Source organism: Pseudophryne corroboree, chromosome 9 (genome assembly GCF_028390025.1).
Source record: "Pseudophryne corroboree isolate aPseCor3 chromosome 9, aPseCor3.hap2, whole genome shotgun sequence".
NCBI classification, from domain to species: Eukaryota; Metazoa; Chordata; class Amphibia; order Anura; family Myobatrachidae; genus Pseudophryne; species Pseudophryne corroboree.
In genome coordinates this window covers 300,568,076-300,593,167 of record NC_086452.1, presented here as the reverse complement: position 1 = coordinate 300,593,167, position 25,092 = coordinate 300,568,076, and the positions used below count along the sequence as shown (strand labels likewise).

General features: G+C 40.8%; 1 long non-coding RNA gene across 1 annotated transcript; it reads left to right on the top strand.

Annotated features, from left to right (window-relative positions):
• Window positions 1-24,028: 24,028 nt before the first annotated feature.
• Window positions 24,029-24,473, top strand: LOC134956980 (uncharacterized). The gene is made up of 3 exons (XR_010186352.1): window positions 24,029-24,119; window positions 24,208-24,302; window positions 24,391-24,473. It is a non-coding gene; the product is annotated as an uncharacterized LOC134956980 (long non-coding RNA).
• Window positions 24,474-25,092: the final 619 nt, after the last annotated feature.

Sequence of the window (25,092 nt, the reverse complement as noted above, 5' to 3'; positions counted from 1 at the left end):
TTGACAGGCGAGGCTGCACAGGCCACACACATAGGAAACAGGCTTCAGTTACACAGACTCACCACATAATGTCCTACAACAGTACTCTAAACAAGTACATGAGAAAACCTGGCATGCAACAGAAATATAACATAAAATACATGAACAGAATGCAAACAGGAATGAGCCACTGCTGTGGCTCATGACAGGCTCAAGAAGTGGTCTCCTACCTCAAGAGAAGCGTTGGGATAATTATATTCAGACACTTCCCATGACCACTAAACAGGCAATTCAAAACTGCTTCCAGTCTACTTTATGGTATTTACTCCACACTATAGATCATCCTAACCCTTTAGGCCTTTGAATACTGTACCTTTTTATCCCTTCTTTTAGTTCTCTCTACTTCTTTCTCTGTTCTCTTTATACCGAGCTGATTGGGAGATTGATCTCCTAGATTTTGGAATATCTCTGTGGATAGATCGACGACCCGTGACCTCTGGCAGGTATTAAGTATTTTCGGTTTCATTTTATTTTATTTTTTCTACTTTAGTTATTGTGTTTATATCTGGAGAAATTGATGCAATATATCTGTACCAGCGGAGGACTTTTGCTCTATATATTCTTTCTCTTTTCCTTCTTACAATGTACTCATACATTTTATTCTCCGCTATTACTTGTTACACACATGATCTTTTTTATTGGAATGTTTAAATGTTTTATTTGAGGAAAATTTTGAAAATGTGTTTTGATTTCTCCTTGTTCCACTGTGAGATTGAATATTCTATATTCCACAGCCCTTTGGCAGGGTGACCATTTATCTGCACTGTTATACCTTATTGTCTCATTATTCTATGTCTCGAATTGCTATATTTGCATTTTTTGTAATGTGAGAAATCGGAATAAAAATATTTTAGAAGAAAAAAAAACAACCCACTGACAGGTGTAGTGAATAACTATGATCTCCTTACAAGGGCCCTCATTACGAGTTGTTTGCTCGCTGCTAATTTTAGCAGAATTGCTAATAGGCTAAAATCCGGCAGTTCTGCGCATGCGTATGCATAGCAGGGCGCACGCGCTAAGCAAATTTACACAAAACTATGCTATTTTACACACAGGCGAACATAGCTTTTTCAATCGCTCTGCTGATTGACAGGAAGTGGGTGTTTCTGGGTGGAAACTGGCCGTTTTCAGGGAGTGTGCTAAAAAACGCAGGCGTGCCAGGTAAAAACGCAGGAGTGGCTGGAGAAACGGAGGAGTGGCTGGTCGGACGCTGGCCGTGTTTGTAACGTCAAACCAGGAACTAAACGGACTGAGGTGATTGCAATCTAGGAGTAGGTCTGGAGCTACTCAGAAACTGCAAGGAAATTGCTTTCGTTAGCAATTCTGCTAATAATAGCAGAATTGCTAATCTTTCGTTAGCAATTCTGCTATGCTAAGATACACTCCCAGAGGGCGGCGGCTTTGTGTTTGCATTTCTGCTAAAAGTAGCTAGCGAGCGAACAACTCGGAATGAGGGCCAATGACACCTGTCAATAGGTGGGATATATAATGCAGCAAGGGAACAGTAATTTCTTAACGTTGATACATTGGAAGCAGACAAATTAGGAAGTTCTGAGTGACTTTGACAAGGGCAAAATTATGATGGCTAAACAATTAGGTCAGAGCATCTCCAAAATGGCAGATCTTGTAGGGTGTTCCTGGTATGCAGTGATTAGAACATACCACAAGTTGTCCAAGGAAGAACAACTGGTAAACCAGTGACAGGCACAAGGGTGCCCAAAGCTCATTGATATGCATGGTGAGTGAAGTGTGATCCCACAGAGAAGCTACTTTATTGCTGAAAATGTTAATGCTGGCTATGATATATGGGTAGGTATCATAGTACACAGTGTATCACAGTTTACTGCTTATGGAGCAGCGCAGCTTCAGAAAATTTAGAGTGTCCATAATGATACCTGTTCACCACCCATAAGGGCCTACAATAGGCATATGGTTTAGGTAGCAATGGAAGAAGTTGGCCTGGTATGGAGAATCATGTTTTCTTTTACATTATGTGAGCAGCCATGTTTGTGTGTGTCATTTACCTGTGAAAGAGATGACACCAAGATGCAATATGGGAAAAAGGCAAGCCAACATTGGCAGTATGATGCTTCGGGTAATGTTCTGTTGGGAAACTTTAGGTTCTGGCATTAATGTGGATGTTACTTTGACATGTACAGAACCACCTACCTAAACATTATTGCAGACCGGGTAGATCACCTTCATGGCAATGGTATTCCCTGATTGTATGGTCTGTTTCAGCAGTGTAATTCCACATTACAAAACTTGTCCAGGAATGGTCTAAGGATCATGACAAAGAGTTCAAGGTGTTGCATCCAATTTTCCCAGATCTTAATTGGATAGAGCATCTGTGGTATGTGCTGGAAAGTCTGAACCATGCAGGGCCAACCTCATAACTTAGACTTAAAAGATCTGCTACTAACATCTTGGTCCAGATACCACAGGACACCTTCTGAGGTCTTGTGGAGTCCAGGACTCGATGAGTCTGAGCTGTTTTGTATAGCATGAGGGGGGGGGGGGGGGGCTACACAATATTAGTTGGTTTTGATGTTATTATTACACATATCTCTTAACTATGCATATTTTGTGAACATTTTGTAACATTCTTGCCAAAATGTAATAGGGTCTGAGAATCAGAATGTGAGAGATTTGGGTAAAATTCTGCTGTTTTTTAAAGGTGCAATCATGTACATGACAAAACCAGGTTGATTTTTAAAGTGACAATCATTTACATGGCAAAACCAGGTTGATTTTGCCATGTAAATGATTGCCACTTTAAGAAAACAGGAGAATTTTATCAAAATCTCTCACTTTCTGAGTCTTGCACCCTATTACATTGTCACCTCTGTTTGAAGTATACTTAGGACCAGAACTAGGTACGACTTTAAGAAATAAGTAATTCACACATATAATTATTTAAATTCTGCAATGTGTTTTGAATAATATATTTATAAATATGAATATTTAATATAGCTACTGTATAATGGGAATTTCCTCACATTATTATTAACTAACAAGAATTACAGTTTTACATATATACATATGGTTTTACATATAAACATATACTCACTTATTCTGGACCACATTACAAAGATATCAAATAAATACTATACCTTCAGCATGATAGCACCAGCCAATGCCTTCTTTCATTAATCATTTTTCTTAGCCAGTACTAATGATTTACCATGTGCAATGCTTGCCTACTCTTCTAGATCCTAGATCCACATCGGGCAAGCCCATTCGGTGAGACAATGTGATCCATGGAATTATAGCCCTGTACCCCAACTTTTACAATACCAATGTCTCCTGGACATTATTAGAAAGTAGGCAAGTATGATGTGTACTCAGATATAGTGATTTATAGCAATACTGAGCATGCTTGTGTGGTCTCATACTTACAGTGACACAGAGCATACTTATGCAGTCTCATATTAATACTAATGACACAGAGAATGCGTGTGCAGTTTCATTTATAGTGACTCAGAACATGTTTGTGCACTATCATATTTATAGTGGTACTGAGCATGGTTGTTCCATCACATATTTATTGTGACACATAGCATGCTTGTGTAGTTTCATATTTACAGTGATACTGAGCATGTGCCCGTTATACTTGCCTACTTTCAACTCTCCAGGAGAAGCCCAGAGAGGAGATGCTGCTGGACACTTTGGGTGGCAGGGTCGTGCTTTCCCATCATTAGGCCCCACACTATCTCAAAAAAATTACTGTCATTTATGGGTCCATGAGGAAGGGCTGTGCTAAAATGATGAGCCTAATCCTGTCATACTCCCTGTCATACTGCTGAGATTTTATAAGCAAACAATTAGAATAATGCAAAAAAGATATTTAGAACACAAACATCTTTGTTTATTGTAATTCTTTTTATAGCTAACACTCACCAACTTTGTTGAGATCCCTGGAGCTGCAGAGAAATGAGAGATGAGGCAGCAACAGCTCTGCCTTGGTTCTACAGTCAGACACTGCTTTGCAGAGCTGGGGATGTGACCACACCATCAGCAGTAATGCTGTACAGAAGGGAGCTAAAAGTGGCATGCCTCTGAGTGTGGGGGTGTACCATGTGCAGTGATGGACACTTGGCTGTGTCATGTGACCAGGAAGTGCACTGTAGTCTGAGCTGTCAGCAGCAGCAAGAGAATACACAGATTCAGGTAGGAGACTCAATGGACAATTTAGCATAGTGTAGTGAGGGTATAGTTATAGTGAGTAGGGGGTAAGATGGGCTCCCAGCATTCAGACCCATTCCCATTTGTCCCTCACCAGCCATTCACCTCACTGCACATAACTGCTCCTGGTCTCACAGCAGAACATACATACTGAGCTATTGCTATCTCAGTATTTACAGGAATTTGATTTTCCAAGTGATAGGCATAGTGTATACAGAGCTTAAGTAATGTTTTCAAAGATGTGTAAACAAAAATTAGCAGCATCTGAATTGTGTGTTTAAATAGCGACTGTACTGTACACACTTGTACTGTACTACACTCCTGTACCTCACTCCAAATATGTATAAATGCTGAATAACCTTTTACATTTATCATATTCATATTCTCATATTTTCTCACCTGATTCTTTTGTGAAAATATATTTAATCATTCTTCAACTTCCCCTCACTCTACTTCCTTTCTCACATTTCTGTGTAAGCTATGTACAGTGTCTTGCTCAGTTTGCTGTGTTTCATTTCTATCACACAAGAATCTGGTTTTGCTCAGATTCTTAAACATAATTACAGTTGTGGATGGTCAGAGCTGAGTACTTCCTAATATGGATGCAATAAACAGTCTGCACTTGCCTGTCAGTGATGGCTCCGGAATTCAGCATACTGGAACACTTAATATACACAGTCTATATTATATACATACCATTGCTTGCTAATCAAAATGCATAAGACAGATTAATTATACTTTGTTATGTCATCGCTATTTAAAGCCGCTTCATATAGTCTTCATTTAAATCCTGCTCATCTATCACTCTATATAAACACTAGTGTCTGACTAAAAGGAAATAGATCCATTTCCCAGCTCATAAAAAATGCACACAACTGAGAATATATTTTATATAGTTTTACTTGTAGAAGCAGCTCTCCAAAGCCAGAATTACATGATTTCCTCAGAATGAAGCAGGGAAGCTTGAAAAACCACTTGGTTACATGTGGATTTGTTCTAAGAGAATAAGGGACAGACAAGGGCATAACGACCATAGGTGCAGGGAGTGCAGCTGCTATGGGGCCCAGAGCTTAAGAGGCCCACCTTCCCTGTCAAAGTAATATGTGTTAATATACATTTTCCACTATTGGAATTCTGTGCTGGACATTAAGCTGTTGGTAAGGCGATTGTTGACATTCTGAATGCCAACCAATAAATTACTTTCCGCTGCTCTTCTTTTTATCATATTAGTGTTGAATTGATAAATAACCAAGCAGACTACATTTCACAGCAACCCGCAGAGCTGGCCCTAACCAATATGATGCCTTAGGCAAGATTTTGTCAGGTGCCCCCTAGCACCACCGCTAGTTCCGCCTGTGGCCCTGTGCCCCTTTCCCAACATCATCACTTCTCACCCAGAGCAATCCTCATTTTGGTGTTCCTGCCCTCTATATTTTAAATAGGATCAGTGCGCACATTCAGTGCATAGCCCAAAAATGGGTGTGTTCTTACTGGGAAGGGGCATGGCCACACAATCAAGGCCGGCGACGGGGGGTGAAAGGGGACACCTGTACCAGGCCCCAAGGATCAGAGGGCCCCCAAAGATACACCACTTACTGCCTGGCAGGGATGTGAGCTCTTCCGGATCCAGCTCTGTTGCATGCAGCTACTGGCCAGGATTACCGTGCCCTGCACTGACATCTTCTGGTGGGGTGTGAGGGCCGCATGGTACCTGCTGTGCAGTGTTTGGGTCTGGATACTGGGGAGTACAGTGCCGGTGAGTCTTTCCCCGTGGTAAGAGTGATTTGGTGAGGGGAGACAGGGCTTTGGGATGGGGTGGGGGAGCTGGGAACGCAGCATGGAGTCATTGGGGAGAGAGACTGTGGGGTGTGTGGCAGGATGGAGAGGGGGAGACACAGACTGGGTGTGGGAAGAAGGAGGGATAAATAAATATATACTTATATCATTATTTTTTTAAATTAAGTTTCTTATATATATAATCTGAGGGGGCCCCAAAGATCTCACTGTACCGAGCCCCAAGATTTCTATTGCCGGCCCTGCACACAATAGTAACCCCAATTCAAATTACGCCACACAGTAGTGCAACTTTATATACATTTTATCATGCGATAATTTCCCTAATTCACGTTACATCACAAAGTAGGACCCCTTTACCTTATATACGTTACTCCTCACTGTAGTGCCCCTTATTCACATTACATCATACTGAATTGCTCCATATTCACATTACGCTACACCATATTGCTCTTTATTCACATTAGACCACACAGTAGTGCCTTTTCTATATGTTACGCCACATAGTAGAGCACCTTATACACATAATGCCACACATAAGTAATGCATTTATACACATAATACCAAACAGTAATGCCCCTTACACATAAGACACACATTATTAATGTCCTTATAAACAATGCGCCTTACACATTATGCCAACCTTTATTAATGCCCTTATATACATAATGTCTCTTACACATATGCCGCACATTATTAATGTCCTTATACACATAATGACACACATAGTGCCCCTTACACATATGTTGCACATTATTAATGCCCTTATATACATAATGACACACATAATGTCCCTTACACATATGCCACACATTATTAATGCTCTTATACACATAATGACACACATAGTGCCCCTTACATATATGCTGCACATTATTAATGCCCTTATACACATAATGACACACATAATGTCCCTTACACATATGCCACACATTATTAATGCTCTTATACACATAATGACACACATACTGCCTCTTACACATATGCCACACATTATTAATGCCCTTATACACATAATGACACACATAATGCCCCTTACACATATGCCGAACATTACTGCACAACCAACCCACCCGCACACAGTACTCACATGGCCGCTAACACTGTGACTTCTGCTTGGATACAGATGTGTCCACATACATCTTGTTTCAATACGCCATGCAGCAGGAGATGCCTGGTGTGAGTCAGCTGGCAGCTCTGCTAACATCGGACACCTTTTTTGAAGAGAATGCATCTTATTTGCATTACCATGTGGCTAGGATGCACAAGCAGCTTCTACTGATTAAAAGGATATCTGGCATGCCTATAGGCTACATTACAGTGATTTTCAGGAATACACTTTAGCGTAGCATTTCGTATGCAGATACAGCCGCAGTCACACACAGAATATAGGCATGCCGCATATCATTTTAATCAGCAGAAGCTGCTTGTGCCCATAGGCATACCTGGCATTTCAGAAGTCATAAACATTACATGGCCACCTTAGAAAGCTCATACATAGACTCGGGGTTAACTATACGTTTTAATCTGTGGACACATTAGACGATTTTTAAACAATTTGCCTGTTTCCGACGGATCAAAACAACAAATTGTTAAAATTGTCCAGTTGGTGTCCAATATGTCACTGACGATGTGTGCTCCCGCAGGTCATCAGCGGCATAGCCCGTCGGACCTGCATGCAGCTCAATCTGGTGATATTGCCAGTGAGGGCCATGCTGTTGAATGCAGCATGGCCCCAGCTCCTCCCCCCCCCCCCCCCCCGCCATCGCTGCCGGCATCGGCAAGTGTGTATGTACTAGAGATGAGCGGGTTCGGTTCCTCGGAATCCGAACCCGCCCGAACTTCAGTTTTTTTTACACGGGGCCGAGCGACTCGGATCTTCCCGCCTTGCTCGGTTAACCCGAGCGCGCCCGATCGTCATCATCCCGCTGTCGGATTCTCGCGAGGCTCGGATTCTATCGCGAGACTCGGATTCTATATAAGGAGCCGCGCGTCGCCGCCATTTTCACACGTGCATTGAGATTGATAGGGAGAGGACGTGGCTGGCGTCCTCTCCGTTTAGACTAGAGTACTAGAGAGAGACACAAATTTTGGGGAGCATATTATTAGGAGGAGTACTACTTGCTGCTGATAGTGTGACCAGTGACCACCAGTTTAATTAATCCGTTCTCTGCCTGAAAAAAAACGATACACAGTGTGACACAGTCACATACCATATCTGTGCTCAGCCCAGTGTGCTGCATCATATGTAATACTGTATATCATTATCTGACTGTGCTGAGTGCTCACTGCTCACACAGCTTAATTGTGAGGGAGACTGGGGAGCAGTTATAGCAGGAGTACATATTTTAAGTACAGTGCACACTTTTGCTGCCAGAGTGCCACTGCCAGTGTGACTGACCAGTGACCACTGACCACCAGTATTGTGATTGTCTGCTGACCACCAGTATAATTGTGATTGTCTGCCTGAAAAAGTTAAACACTCGTCGTGTGGTTTTTATAAACGCATTCTGCAGACAGTGTCCAGCAGGTCCGTCATTACATAATATATACCTGTCCGGCTGCAGTACTAGTGTGATATATATATATATTTTAATTTTATCTCATTATCATCCAGTCTATATTAGCAGCAGACACAGTACGGTAGTCCACGGCTGTAGCTACCTCTGTGTCGGCAGTCGCTCGTCCATCCATAATTGTATACCACCTACCCGTGGTTTTTTTTTTTTTTCTATCTTCTTGATACTAGTAGCTTACTTTAGGAGTCTGCAGTGCTGACAGACAGTGTCCAGCAGGTCCGTCATTACATAATATATACCTGTCCGGCTGCAGTACTAGTGTGATATATATATATATATTTTAATTTTATCTCATTATCATCCAGTCTATATTAGCAGCAGACAGTACGGTAGTCCACGGCTGTAGCTACCTCTGTGTCGGCAGTCGCTCGTCCATCCATAATTGTATACCACCTACCCGTGGTTTTTTTTTTTCTATCTTCTTGATACTAGTAGCTTACTTTAGGAGTCTGCAGTGCTGACAGACAGTGTCCAGTAGGTCCGTCATTACATAATATATACCTGTCCGGCTGCAGTACTAGTGTGATATATATATATTTTAATTTTATCTCATTATCATCCAGTCTATATTAGCAGCAGACACAGTACGGTAGTCCACGGCTGTAGCTACCTCTGTGTCGTCAGTCGCACTGCCATCTCCATTGTTTACCTGAGGTGCCTTTTAGTTGTGCCTATTAAAATATGCGTCATGTGCTGTTTGGGGAGTATTTTTTTGAAGGGCCATCCTGCGTGACACTGCAGTGCCACTCCTAGATGGGCCAGGTGTTTGTGTCGGCCACTAGGGTCGCTTATCTTACTCACACAGCTACCTCATTGCGCCTCTTTTTTTCTTTGCGTCATGTGCTGTTTGGGGAGTGTTTTTTGGAAGGGCCATCCTGCGTGACACTGCAGTGACACTCCTAGATGGGCCAGGTGTTTGTGTCGGCCACTTGGGTCGCTTAGCTTACTCACACAGCTACCTCATTGCGCCTCTTTTTTTCTTTGCGTCATGTGCTGTTTGGGGAGTGTTTTTTGGAAGGGCCATCCTGCGTGACACTGCAGTGCCACTCCTAGATGGGCCAGGTGTTTGTGTCGGCCACTAGGGTCGCTTAGCTTAGTCATCCAGCGACCTCGGTGCAAATTTTAGGACTAAAAATAATATTGTGAGGTGTGAGGTGTTCAGAATAGACTGAAAATGAGTGGAAATTATGGTTTTTGAGGTTAATAATACTTTGGGATCAAAATGACCCCCAAATTCTATGATTTAAGCTGTTTTTTAGTGTTTTTTGAAAAAAACACCCGAATCTAAAACACACCCGAATCCGACAAAAAAAATTCGGTGAGGTTTTGCCAAAACGCGGTTGAACCCAAAACACGGCCGCGGAACCGAACCCAAAACCAAAACACAAAACCCGAAAAATTTCAAGTGCACATCTCTAGTATGTACATGCCATCGCCGGCACCCCTGCCAGGTCCTGTAACCAGCCAATGTTATCCTGGGTACACATATGGATACACGTCTAATATGTACCCAGCTTAAGGGTCTCTTCAGTTCAGACCAGTGCTAGAAAGTGCAGTGATACAGTACATCCACTGTCCCCAGGGACATAGCCAGAACTTTGTGGGCCCCATAGCAACATTTTTAAGGGACCCTGTCCCAATTCTGCTGCAGTTGTTAATTTTATTACCCAAAATAGTGCCCTAGTTCATATTATGAACCATAGTAGTGCTTTAGTTAATATCATGCCCCATAGTAGTGCCCTAGTTTGTTGCAATACCCTAGCAGTGCCAAAGAAAATGTAATGTGGCATGCCTATATTCTGTGTGTGACTGTGTCTGTATCTGCACACAAAGGCCCTCATTCTGAGTTATTCGCAGCAGTTCATCGCATCGCAATCGGATAAGATTTGCAACTGCGCATGCGCCAAAGCAACAATGCGCGTGCGCAAAACCAGTGTTACGACGCTTGTGCAAAAATACAAACGGATTTTTAGAACGCTCTACGCTAACGAAAACAGGGTGTGACGGAGGTGGAGCAGAGGCTTGGCTTCGCTATCTAACGAAATGGGCGTGAAAGTGGGCGGCTAGTGTGGGAGTATGCAAACGGCAGTAGGCGTGTTTTGTGCAGAAATGCATAGCTGATGGTTATAAGTACACAAGAAATGTTCGCTACCTGAACGCAGCCTAGGAGTAAGTCTGCAGCTACTCAGACTTTGCTAATTTCTGCAACAAGTGTGTTAGGGCATATTTAGCTGTTAATTGGCAATCAAAGTCACCTGCTGAGCAAATAATTGACAAACACTGCAGTTACAAAGGACTCTTACCAGTAATTGTTTTTACACATACCAATTTACCATTTACCATGTCAAAATCTGACACACTGACAAATATTGTACTGTTTTTTTTTGTTTAATTTTTTTACTTTGCTGTTAAAAGCATATGTTTGGTTTTTTTTAACAAATATTCTCCTTGATCAAGTGTGAATAAACCAACTTACAAACTACATCTGCTTAATGCCAACATGCCATGTTTTCTACATTGTCATCTTTCTTTGTACATACCGAACAACATGAGCCACATAAAGCAGCCTACGCCTAATAATACTTATACCCCTTTCACACCGCAGCTATAACCCGGTAAATTGCCATTTTTTAAGCCTTACAAAACGGTTCTAACTGCGGTGTGAAAGGGCCACTTTGAATTTACTGGTTGCAAATTACTGGTATTTTAAAACGGTTAAAAAGCAGGGTTCTACACAGTTCAGACCCATTTCATTGTGCAATGTGAAAGGCTCTGAAACGATATTTCCAAACCACAGAAGGTGATAGGCTGTCTCCATGCGTGATGTCACCAGGCAGAAGCAGGAAATAAACTGGAGGAAACACATGAGAGTGAAGAAGCATTTTATTTTTATACAGAATACAGTTTAAAATGGCAAATTGGAGTGATGAGGAGGTTAGGAGCTGCTTAGGATGAGAGGGGATGAAGAAATTGCTAGACAAATCACTGGGACAGTGAAGGATGCATTAATCTACAAAAACATGGGCCCTCATTCCGAGTTGTTCGCTCGGTAAATTTCATCGCATCGCAGCGATTTTCCGCTTAGTGCGCATGCGCAATGTCCGCACTGCGACTGCGCCAAGTAAATTTGCTATGAAGATAGGAGTTTTACTCACGGCTTTTTCTTCGCTCCGGCGATCGTAGTGTGATTGACAGGAAATGGGTGTTACTGGGCGGAAACACGGCGTTTTATGGGCGTGTGGATAAAAACGCTACCGTTTCCGGAAAAAACGCGGGAGTGGCTGGAGAAACGGAGGAGTGTCTGGCCGAACGCTGGGTGTGTTTGTGACGTCAAACCAGGAACGACAAGCACTGAACTGATCGCAGATGCCGAGTAAGTCTGAAGCTACTCTGAAACTGCTACGAGGTGTGTAATCGCAATATTGCGAATACATCGTTCGCAATTTTAAGAAGCTAAGATTCAATCCCAGTAGGCGGCGGCTTAGCGTGTGCAATACTGCTAAAATCGCCTTGCGAGCGAACAACTCGGAATGAGGGCCATGGTAAAGATGCTTGAAGCTGCTGGGTTCCATCGTACGACTAGCCAAATTATTAATAATTAATTAATAATTATTAATAATGTGTGGGCCAGAAAAGTCCATTTAAAATGACAACCACTGTTTTCTACGGGAGAAACGGGTTCAGTGTGAACGGTACCAAAACGGTAATGAAATGGTAATATACCAGTTACAACATGCGATGTGAAGGGGGTCTAACTGCTCAGACCCGTTTTAAGAACCGGTTAAAGAACCGTTTCAAAAACAGGGTTTGCGATGTGAAAGCAGCATAACTAACACACTTATTATTGTTTTGGAACATGTGACCATTTCGAATACTATGGCATGTTGCCCCTAGTAACCCAAGTTGTTTTCAAAGTTAGTTTTTTTTCTAGGCACAGTTAACTGTTGTGAAAGCAAACAAATTACCAAATAAGAATATTCAATGTTTGTTCCCTTGGTCCACAAATGTAAATATGCAATGTAAAAGTTTACTGTACACATTTTTCAAGAATGCATAACCTTAAAATAAACACACAAACATTTTTTTTTACTTAAGAAAATAAATAAATTCAATAAGCCAACATGGCTAGAAATTAGCATGAAAATAAAAATTTGACATATGTGCATATTAGAAACATATACAAATATTTGTTTACATAGCAACAAACAGCTGCCAGTGGTGATTTTGACATAACAGAAGCCAGTACTGTGGTTCGCCCATCTACTGGCCAAAGAAAATTTTTAATAAAAAAGAAAAAAATGTTGTGAACCCCCAGCCACAGGATACTTTTGGTCAAACTGAGGTAGATTCTTGGCACAATACACAAACCCAAACAGATACAGCACGCTAGGACGCGGAAGATGGATCAAGTGTACAGGAAAAAAACTCACAGGCTACAAACCAAAATAGAACACAACAACCCCCTTTCAGCATGAAGGAGTTGTCCATTCTGGCCACACAAGCCAAAACAAATACATACAGGCAACATGGCAAACATGGGTGCTGTGCATCTGGAGAGACATTACTTTCTCTTCTTTCGCCCCACCTGATGTGGTTGGTCACAGCTCGGTCTGCAAAGTGACCTTCGAGGGCCCTGCCCAGTAGGATCTTCTTCCTGGACAGGGGTAGGGGAGGGAGCAGATGTGCCTGGCTCCCTACCATTGTGGGCAAGGCAGCCAGCGATGTCCTGTAGAGCTTGCACAACAGAGTTGGAGAGTTGTTGTACCGGGGAGGCGAGTTCGGCTTGGCCCTGCCTAATCTCTGCCAGACCTTGGCAGAGTTGAGCCACACCTTGCCCAACACAGGTCGTGTGCTCAGTGAGCCGGACAGATATCTGGCTTACCTCCCAGAGCATCTTGTTCTGAAATTGTGTCAGCCTCTCACCATGACTGGCAATTTCAGACAGAATCCCGGGGATAGCAAAGGGTTGGGTGGGGGGGCCAGTTGGAATCTTGCCAGGTGGAATCTGCCGACCCACACTGGAGGACTCACTAGGTCCCCCCACCTCAGCCGGATACCTCTCCTCTGACTCACTATGCTCACCCTCCTGTGCTGTGTTATGTTAAAAGTAAATAGAAGAATGAGACAAGAGGACAGAAACAAAAAAAACAAAAAAAAAACAGTCACAAGTTTGAAAACAACACTAAAAAAAGTACATTCTATATGTGTGTAAACTTATCTGGCAAGTCATGTAGGTTAACAATTTCAGGCAGGTCCGTGTCCATCCGAGACACCCCACTCGCCTCCTCGTAGGCTCACACAGTCCATCGCCAGCTCCTCCTGGTCTGTATTCTCCACAGTGGCAGCGGGACCTCCCCCTGTTGCCCTCGAGGCATTCCACTCTGCAGACCTCTTGCCCTTCAGGCAGGACTTGAAGTCGGCCCAACTATATATGTGATTAGAATTAGGGGTATGGGACATAAAAGTTATAGATACCTGTTTTGATTACTTGTACACATGTTATGTATCTGGTTGCTATAGGCAACATCACATATAGCCACGTTTATTTTTAAAAATTAACATAAAATTGTGTGTCAATATACACTTACCGTCTTCTAACTTCCTGTGGGGTGCGGACAATAGAGCCGACTTCATTTACGGAATCTGTAATGTCCCTCCAGATGCGATCTTTTGTCGCAGCACCCATGTTTTTGCTGCCTCTATGTATTTTGTCCATGGCTTGTGTGACCAGAACTCACAGCTCCCTCTTAGAAAAGGCGGGCTGTCGCCTTCTCTTTTTGGTTGTACCCTGTGAGGTATCGTGCTGTACCTGGTCACCATCTTCCTCTTCACTTGCTGGTTGTGTTGTTTTGGTTTGTGGTATTAGTCCAGAATCTACCTCAGTTTCCCCAGTATCTGTGTCTGGCAGGGGACTCACAGCATACCCCTGTGTGTTTTTGGGGTTGCCCCAGTACTGGGTCCTGCTTTTTCTCCATCACGACTGGCAGCTTGTAGCATCTGCTGCCGCAGCACTATTCTTCTGGCTGTTAAGATCGTCATCTGTTGCTGCAGCAAGCTTAACTCTGCAGCCATTTGTTCTGGAGTAGCCATGTTGCTGATGGCATGTGCGTTGGCACAGCTGTCTGGCGATTTATAGCTGCGTGTGATTTTCAGTGCGGGAAATCGCACAGGTGCTAATTACACAAATTTTTCCAGTAATTGCAGTACTGGCTATTTAAACGGCATACATGCAGCCTGTGTTTGTGGGTGTATGGCATGAAGCTGAAGAGAAGCTAGGCGGACGTGTTGCAAAATAACTATTGATTTGTGTAAGTTTTTTAGCTGTACATTGCAAACTAATGTGCGTTTGCTATATTGCTATTTTTTAACTGTTATGTCGCGGACGCCGTGCTTTTTTTAACCTTAAAAATGGGTTTAAAATAGTTGTTATATAAAAACAAAGAGTATGTAGGGGTGACCAATGCTGTTTTTTTTTTTTTGATGATCAGTTTATGTTTTTGTTTTTTCTTTAGTATCTGTGTATACATTTAGTATATAATAAACAGAAAAAATGTGACACTGTGGTATGGTGCGCTAAAAATATCACTATGCAGCCAAAATATGTTAATACCAAATTAGGAGGATTCCTCCAACCTCCACCACAATATGCAAAGAACAATAGGTATCACTTATCTAGCGCTGTGATCTGTGGATCCGCCAGGGTAATACTGGTCAGGCTCACTTCCGGAGTGATATTGGTTATATCCGGATAATATGCAGGCAAAGAAAAAGGGTTTATATAGTGAAGTACAGTAAAAACACCTTTTTTAATTTACATATTAATACATATATACAAAATCCTGGTCCACATAAAACAAATAAACAGCGAATTCATCCAGCACAGGTATAGTGAGTGCAATTACCAGAATTTTGGTTCAAAACAGCATGAATATAGGTGAGTCCTGGGCACCCTCGATGTTAAGAAATGCTGCAACCAGTTGTCCGGTATCGCCGTCACACATCCGTCCTGGGTGGCCTCTGCTGTCACCTCCGACACGTTTCCACCCCGGTCTGTGGTCTTTTTCAAGGAGTATGTGAGTGGAGCTGCAAGGCATGTGCAATTTAAACTTCACTTGTCCAATAAAATCCCTCCAAGCGCAACTGATGGCCTTTACATTCATTTCTTAGTGTCTCCCCATTCAGCTGTGGATTGCGGCGCGTCTCCATAGTAACCCGACGTCACTTCCGGTGACGGGCTGAAAACAACTACAGTTCCCAGAGTCCTACAGTCCGTTTCCATGGCGGCATGTTGCGTCACTTCCGCCCCCGGGTTCTTTCCATACAGTTTATAGTGTTCGTTGTCCCGAAGACGGTGCCGCCCATTGTAGTCATGGCAATGCGATCCTAGGTAGTTCATAATAAAACAAAACTTTACTATTCATTCTTTCCTATATGCTTTGTTCTATTATAGTAATTCCCAATCTTAGATATTATAAGAATTAGCAGTTTAAAAGTCATGAATGTTTAAAGATGAACATGGATAAGATACTTATAATAAAGTGACAGTGCATACATAATTCATAAATACTAAAAGGAGACGTGTTGGATCAGGGGAAATCTAAAGAACTGGCAATGGAAATAAGGATAACAAAGGTTATAAAAGGGAGGGTAAAATTATGAAGGACCGTTTAAAAATATCTATAAAAACCATTTTAATTCGAAATCCGAGTTGAGGTCCCCTCGTTTTAATGTCCCCAACTCAAAAATTAATCGCATTTATGTTTTTGCTAATTGAGTGGCCGTATTTTTGTGTCTGCAATGTCCTGGAATCTGTTTTAAACCAAAAAACCTCTTGATTTCAGATGTCTTGCTGTTGTGTTTCATTCTGAAATGCTCAGATAAGGCATGGGTTTGAAGGCCCTTCTTTATGTTTCGTATATGTTCCCCTAATCTGATTTTGAGGGGTCTCGATGTACGGCCTATATAATATAGACCGCAAGTGCATTCAATCCCATAGACTACGTTCTTAACGTTACACATTATAAATTCCTTTATTTTTTCTATTTTGCCATTAATGTGAACTTCCGTTAGTTTTTTATTGTCCCCACTAATCTCTTTACACCCAATGCAAGACCCACATCTGTAAAAGCCTTTGGAGTGAATCGTGCCTGCTTTGGTTTTCTCCGAAGGGAGCAGGCTCTTTACCACTTTTGAACCTATAGTAGGCGCTTTTTTGCAGATACATTTGGGCCTATTCGGCAGCAGCTCTCCTAAAATAGGGTCACGTTTTAAAATCTTCCAATGTTTGGATAGAATACTCTCCAGCTGTTTGTATTGGCTATTGTAAGTAGTTACAAAAGCCCAATTATAGATTGTACTGTCATTTGATTTTGGTTTCTTAGTTAACAGTTGTTTTCTATCTATTTCCTCTACTTGATTGGTGGCTTCTTCAATATGGTTTTCTTTGTATCCAGAGGCAGTAAATGTATTTTTCATTGTTTTTGCCTGTTGAAGATAATTTTCGTTTTTAGAGCAATTGCGTTTTAATCTCCTCAACTGGCTTCCTGGAATTGACCTCAGCCAATTGGGATGATGGCAACTCATTGCTTGAAGAAATGTGCCTGAATCTGTAGGTTTAGTAAAACACTTGGTGTGTATTTGACCATCTTCCACATATAAAGTGATGTCTAGGAAGTTCACTGTACTGTCACTATCTATAAATGTAAATTCAATATTGACATCATTAGCATTGAGATATATGTAAAAATTCTCAAGTGATTCTTTACTGCCGTTCCATATGAAAAAAACGTCATCTATGTAACGTAGCCAGGACACCAGGTTCGCTCCAAATGGGTTGTTGTTCCATATTTTTTCATTTTCCCAACAACCCATAAAAATGTTGGCATAACTTGGAGCGAACCTGGTGCCCATGGCCGTTCCCACCTTTTGTAGATAAAAATCGTCATCATATAAAAAATAATTATTGGTTAAAATAAAGTGGACTCCTTCACTAATGAATTCCTGGAGTTTGGATTCTAGTTGACTTTTTTCCAAAAATGTTTTGACTGCTCTCTCTCCTTTTTCGTGATCAATTATTGAGTATAAGGAGCGTACGTCAGCTGTCACCATTATAAAACCTTCTTCCCATGTGACCGTTTCTAAAACATTTAAAAATTCCATAGTATCTTTGAGGTGAGATTTGTTTTCTAAAACTAGAGGCTGTAGATAAAAATCAATGAATTCCGATAAGTTGGCAGTCACTGAGTTGATACCAGAGACGATAGGTCTTCCTGGGGGGTTTGTGGGATTTTTGTGGATTTTTGGGAGAATATATAATGCCGGTATTGTGGGATCATTCTGGAGAAAAAATCTAAACTCTTTCTCCCCTAACAGTTGGATCTTCTTATATTTTTCTAGTAGGTTTTCCAGATTTTTCATAATCCCATCCGTTGGGTCTGCACGAAGTTTGTGGTATGTGCCTCGATCCTCAAGTTGTTTTAAAACCTCCTGGTTGTACCAAGTTTTCGTCATGATTACGATCCCACCCCCCTTATCTGCTGGCTTGATTACTAATTCAGAATTTTCACTTAAGTTTTTTAAGGCCAGTCTTTCCTTTTTGGACAAGTTGGACTTAATATTACCCTTCTCAAGGGCCTGTATCTCATCGATACAGAGGCTTAAAAAGGTTTCCAAAAAATTCCCCCTCATATGAGTGGGATTGAAAACTGATTTAGGTCTAAAGTGCGTATTTTGTAATTCATCTTCATGAGTTTCTCCATTAATTTCTTTATGTAGGAAGAACTTCTTGATGCTTAGTTTCCTGATATATTTGTTGAGATCCACAAAGGTGGTGAATTTATTTAATGGTAAGGAGGGCGCATATTTTATGCCTTTTTCTAAGACTTTGATTTCTTCCTTAGCTAATATGTGATTGCTGAGGTTGAAAATCTTTGTTTTCCCCTCATTAATGTCAGGTGTATTTTTCACCATCTTTGGGTTATTTGTCTTTTTATTCTTTTTATTACCTTTATATTTTTTGTTTCGTTTAATTTTTTTGGCAGGTTTCCCTCCTCTGCAGCCTCTTTTCATTTTCACTTTATAAGTTGGCGGTTTTTTCCTCTGTCCAAAAAAGAAGGTGTTGTTTGTGTATCTGATAGCAGTTGATATCTGTTTTCTTTATAGGTAATTGGACTCTCATCTCTCTTTTTTCTTGTTAGTTCTCTATTTCTTTGGGTTTGAGTCCCATTCCCAGTTCTATGGGGTTGTATCTGATGGTCTCTATAACGATAGGTGTTATTCCTGATGGAATATTGAACACCTTTTCCATTCCTATCCCCCCTGGATTGGTGTTGTTTCCAATCATTATAATTATTGTATGTAATCCTTTCTTCTTGTATCTCCCCCTTCCGTCTCTGTCTTCTGTCTGGATTGTTTAGCCTCTCATGGAAATCTCTAGGGGTTTTTTTTATTTTCCAATCCGATGATTTATGGCCCTTTCTGTTGTTTCTCCATCGTGGTGGAGTAACTATCTTAGGGGGGCTGTCCTCTCTATTTGCTGGGTTTTCGTCATCCTCACTTTCTAAATTTGTGTCCTCCTCCAGAGTCTGCATATGTTTTTTGTCGCTATTAAATTTGCGGACCTTTCTCTCTATGATAATTTTCTCATTCTTTTTGATTCTACTTTCGACTCTTTTTTCAAGTTCTTTAAATTCTGATGTGTCGCGTATATAATACCATATAATACCAAAAGAACTAAAAATGCAGAAGGTAGCATCATTCTCATCTGCAAGTGAGGATTTTAAAAATAAATGGGAGGAGATTTTAGAAACTTGCTCTTTCTCACTTATTAAACTGATTGTAGAAGACCGTAAAAAAGAACTGGCAAAATTAGAAACAGAGATTACCAAACTTAGAGAAACAATTGCCTCACTACACGACACATCAGAATTTACAGAACTTGAAAAAAGAATCGAAAGTAGCATCAAAAAGAATGAGAAAATTATCATAGAGAGAAAGGTCCGCAAATTTAATAGGGACAAAAAACATATGCAGACTCTGGAGGAGGACACAAATTTAGAAAGTGAGGATGAAGAAAACCCGACAAATAGAGAGGACAGCCCCCCTAAGATAGTTACTCCACCACGATGGAGAAACAACAGAAAGGGCCATAAATCATCAGATTGGGAAATAAACCCCCCCCTAGAGATTTCCATGAGAGGCTAAACAATCCAGACAGAAGACAGAGACGGAAGGGGGAGATACAAGAAGAAAGGATTACATACAATAATTATAACGATTGGAAACAACACCAATCCAGGGGGGATAGGAATGGAAAAGGTGTTCAATATTCCATCAGGAATAACACCTATCGTTATAGAGACCATCAGATACAACCCCATAGAACTGGGAATGGGACTCAAACCCAAAGAAATAGAGAACTAACAAGAAAAAAGAGAGATGAGAGTCCAATTACCTATAAAGAAAACAGATATCAACTGCTATCAGATACACAAACAACACCTTCTTTTTTGGACAGAGGAAAAAACCACCAACGTATAAAGTGAAAACGAAAAGAGGCTGCAGAGGAGGGAAACCTGCCAAAAAAATTAAACGAAACAAAAAATATAAAGGTAATAAAAAGAATAAAAAGACAGATAACCCAAAGATGGTGAAAAATACACCTGACATTAATGAGGGGAAATCAAAGATTTTCAACCTCAGCAATCACATATTAGCTAAGGAAGAAATCAAAGTCTTAGAAAAAGGCTTAAAATATGCGCCCTCCTTACCATTAAATAAATTCACAACCTTTGTGGATCTCAACAAATATATCAGGAAACTAAGCATCAAGAAGTTCTTCCTACATAAAGAAATTAATGGAGAAACTCATGAAGATGAATTACAAAATATGCACTTTAGACCTAAATCAGTTTTCAATCCCACTCATATGAGGGGGGATTTTTTGGAAACATTTTTAAGCCTCTGTATTGATGAGATACAGGCCCTTGAGAAGGGTTATATTAAGTCCAACTTGTCCAAAAAGGAAAGACTGGCCTTAAAAAACTTAAGTGAAAATTCTGAATTAGTAATCAAGCCAGCAGATAAGGGGGGTGGGATCGTAATCATGACGAAAACTTGGTACAACCAGGAGGTTTTAAAACAACTTGAGGATCGAGGCACATATCACAAACTTTGTGCAGACGCCACGGATGGGATTATGAAAAATCTGGAAAACCTACTAGAAAAAAATAAGAAGATCCAAGTGTTAGGGGAGAAAGAGTTTAGATTTTTGCTCCAGAATGAACCCACAATACCGGCACTATATATTCTCCCAAAAATCCACAAAAATCCCACAAACCCCCCAGGAAGACCTATCGTCTCTGATATCAACTCAGTGACTGCCAACTTATCGGAATTCATTGATTTTTATCTACAGCCTCTAGTTTTAGAAAACAAATCTCACCTCAAAGATACTATGGAATTTTTAAATGTTTTAGAAACGGTCACATGGGAAGAAGGTTTTATAATGGTGACAGCTGACGTACGCTCCTTATACTCAATAATTGATCACGAAAAAGGAGAGAGAGCAGTAAAAACATTTTTGGAAAAAAGTCAACTAGAAACCAAACTCCAGGAATTCATTAGTGAAGGAGTCCACTTTATTTTAACCAATAATTATTTTTTATATGATGACGATTTTTATCTACAAAAGGTGGGAACGGCCATGGGCACCAGGTTCGCTCCAAGTTATGCCAACATTTTTATGGGTTGTTGGGAAAATGAAAAAATATGGAACAACAACCTATTTGGAGCGAACCTGGTGTCCTGGCTACGTTACATAGATGACGTTTTTTTCATATGGAATGGCAGTAAAGAATCACTTGAGAATTTTTACATATATCTCAATGCTAATGATGTCAATATTGAATTTACATTTATAGATAGTGACAGTACAGTGAACTTCCTAGACATCACTTTATATGTGGAAGATGGTCAAATACACACCAAGTGTTTTACTAAACCTACAGATTCAGGCACATTTCTTCAAGCAATGAGTTGCCATCATCCCAATTGGCTGAGGTCAATTCCAGGAAGCCAATTGAGGAGATTAAAACGCAATTGCTCTAAAAACGAAAATTATCTTCAACAGGCAAAAACAATGAAAAATAAATTTACTGCCTCTGGATACAAAGAAAACCATATTGAAGAAGCCACCAATCAAGTAGAGGAAATAGATAGAAAACAACTGTTAACTAAGAAACCAAAATCAAATGACAGTACAATCTATAATTGGGCTTTTGTAACTACTTACATTAGCCAATACAAACAGCTGGAGAGTATTCTATCCAAACATTGGAAGATTTTAAAACGTGACCCTATTTTAGGAGAGCTGCTGCCGAATAGGCCCAAATGTATCTGCAAAAAAGCGCCTACTATAGGTTCAAAAGTGGTAAAGAGCCTGCTACCTTCGGAGAAAACCAAACCAGGCACGATTCACTCCAAAGGCTTTTACAGATGTGGGTCTTGCATTGGGTGTAAAGAGGTTAGTGGGGACAATAAAAAACTAACAGAAGTTCACATTAATGGCAAAATAGAAAAAATAAAGGAATTTATAACGTGAAACGTTAAGAACGTAGTCTATGGGATTGAATGCACTTGCGGTCTATATTATATAGGCCATACATCGAGACCCCTCAAAATCAGATTAGGGGAACATATACGAAACATAAAGAAGGGCCTTCAAACCCATGCCTTATCTGAGCATTTCAGAGTGAAACACAACAGCAAGACATCTGAAATCAAGAGGTTTTTTGGTTTAAAACAGATTCCAGGACATTGCAGACACAAAAATACGGCCACTCAATTAGCAAAAACAGAAATGCGATTAATTTTCGAGTAGTTGTTGACATTAAAACCAGGGGGCCTCAACTCGGATTTCGAATTAAAATGGTTTTTATAGATATTTTTAAACGGTTCTTCATAATTTTACCCTCCCTTTTATAACCTTTGTTATCCTTATTTCCATTGCCAGTTCTTTAGATTTCCCCTGATCCAACACGTCTCCTTTTAGTATTTATGAATTATGTATACACTGTCACTTTATTATAAGTATCTTATCCATGTTCATCTTTAAACATTCATGACTTTTAAACTGCTAATTCTTATAATATCTAAGATTGGGAATTACTATAATAGAACGAAGCATATAGGAAAGAATGAATAGTAAAGTTTTGTTTTATTATGAACTACCTAGGATCGCGTTGCCATGACTACAATGGGCGGAACCGTCTCCGACCAACAAACACTATAAACTGTATGGAAAGAACCCGGGGGCGGAAGTGACGCTACATGCCGCCATGGAAACGGACTGTAGGACTCTGGGAACTGTAGTTGTTTTCAGCCCGTCACCGGAAGTGACGTCGGGTTACCATGGAGACGCGCCGCAATCCACAGCTGAATGGGGAGACACTAAGAAATGAATGTAAAGGCCATCAGTTGCGCTTGGAGGGATTTTATTGGACAAGTGAAGTTTAAATTGCACATGCCTTGCAGCTCCACTCACATACTCCTTGAAAAAGACCCCAGACCGGGGTGGAAACGCGTCGGAGGTGACAGCAGAGGCCACCCAGGACGGATGTGTGACGGCGATACCGGACAACTGGTTGCAGCATTTCTTAACATCGAGGGTGCCCGGGACTCGCCTATATTCATGCTGTTTTGAACCAAAATTCTGGTAATTGCACTCACTATACCTGTGCTGGATGAATTCGCTGTTTATTTGTTTTATGTGGAGCAGCATTTTGTATATGTATTAATATGTAAATTAAAAAGGTGTTTTTACTGTACTTCACTATATAAACCCTTTTTCTTTGCCTGCATATTATCCAGATATAACCAATATCACTCCGAAAGTGAGCCTGACCAGTATTACCCTGGCGGATCCACAGATCACAGCGCCGGATAAGTGATACCTATTATTGTACTTAGTATATAATAGTTGCTTAACATGTAATTTGCAGTGTTACCGTTCTAGGGGTTACAGTGTGTTTGGGCATATTCTCAGTGTTATTTTTTTTATGTTTTAGGTAGCTTATTCATTTGATATCATATTGATAAGTGCCAAAGTAGGCCATCTTTGAGTTTGTGCCAAAAGAGTATCTTTATTTTTCTGAGCAGGTTAGTAGCCTGTCCAATGGTGGGCTGGTGTTGGAGGGGTTACAGTGTGTTTGGGCCTATTTTCAGAGTGTATTTCTTTCTCTTGTAGGTTGCTCTTGCTGTTTGATTTTGTCTTATTATTAAGTGCCAAAGTAGGCCATCTTTGAGTTTGTGCCAAAAGAGTATCTTTATTTTTCTGAGCAGGTAAGTAGCCTGTCCAATGGTGGGTTGGTGTTGGAGGGGTTACAGTGTGTTTGGGCCTATTCTCAGAGTGTATTTCTCTCTCTTGTAGGTTGCTCTTGCTTTTTGATTTTGTCTTATTATTAAGTGCCAAAGTAGGCCATCTTTGTGTTTGTGCCAAAAGAGTATCTTTATTTTTCTGAGCAGGTAAGTAGCCTGTCCAATGGTGGGCTGGTGTTGGAGGGGTTACAGTGTGTTTGGGCCTATTCTCAGAGTGTATTTCTCTCTCTTGTAGGTTGCTCTTGCTTTTTGATTTTGTCTTATTATTAAGTGCCAAAGTAGTCCATCTTTGAGTTTGTGCCAAAAGAGTATCTTTATCTTTCTGAGCAGGTAAGTAGCCTGTCCAATGGTGGGCTGGTGTTGGAGGGGTTACAGTGTGTTTGGGCCTATTCTCAGTGTCATTTTCTCTCTCTTGTAGGTTGCTCTTGCTTTTTGTTTTCTTGATAAGTGCCAAAGTAGGCCATATTTGTGTTTTAATAAAAAGAGTATCTTTATTTTTCTGAGCAGGTAAGTAGCCTGTCCATTGTTGTTCTAGTGTTGGAGGGGTTACAGTGTTTTTGGGCCTATTATCATAGTCATATTTGTAAAACTTTTTACGAAAAAAACATTTGGTGAGCTAAAGTAGGCAGTTTGTTTTGTTCTTCCTTTGCGGAAATAATAAGAATTTACTCACCGGTAATTCTATTTCTCGTAGTCCGTAGTGGATGCTGGGTACTCCGTAAGGACCATGGGAATAGACGGGCTCCGCAGGAGACTGGGCACTCTTAAAAGAAAGATTAGGTACTATATCTGGTGTGCACTGGCTCCTCCCTCTATGCCCCTCCTCCAGACCTCAGTTAGGGAAACTGTGCCCGGAAGAGCTGACATTACTAGGAAAGGATTTGGAATCCAGGGTAAGACTCATACCAGCCACACCAATCACACCGTACAACTTGTGATAACTATACTCAGTTAACAGTATGAACAACAGCTGAGCCTCATTCAACAGATGGCTCAGAACAATAACCCTATAGTTTAGCAATAACTATATACAAGTATTGCAGAAGTCCGCACTTGGGACGGGCTCCCAGCATCCACTACGGACTACGAGAAATAGAATTACCGGTGAGTAAATTCTTAT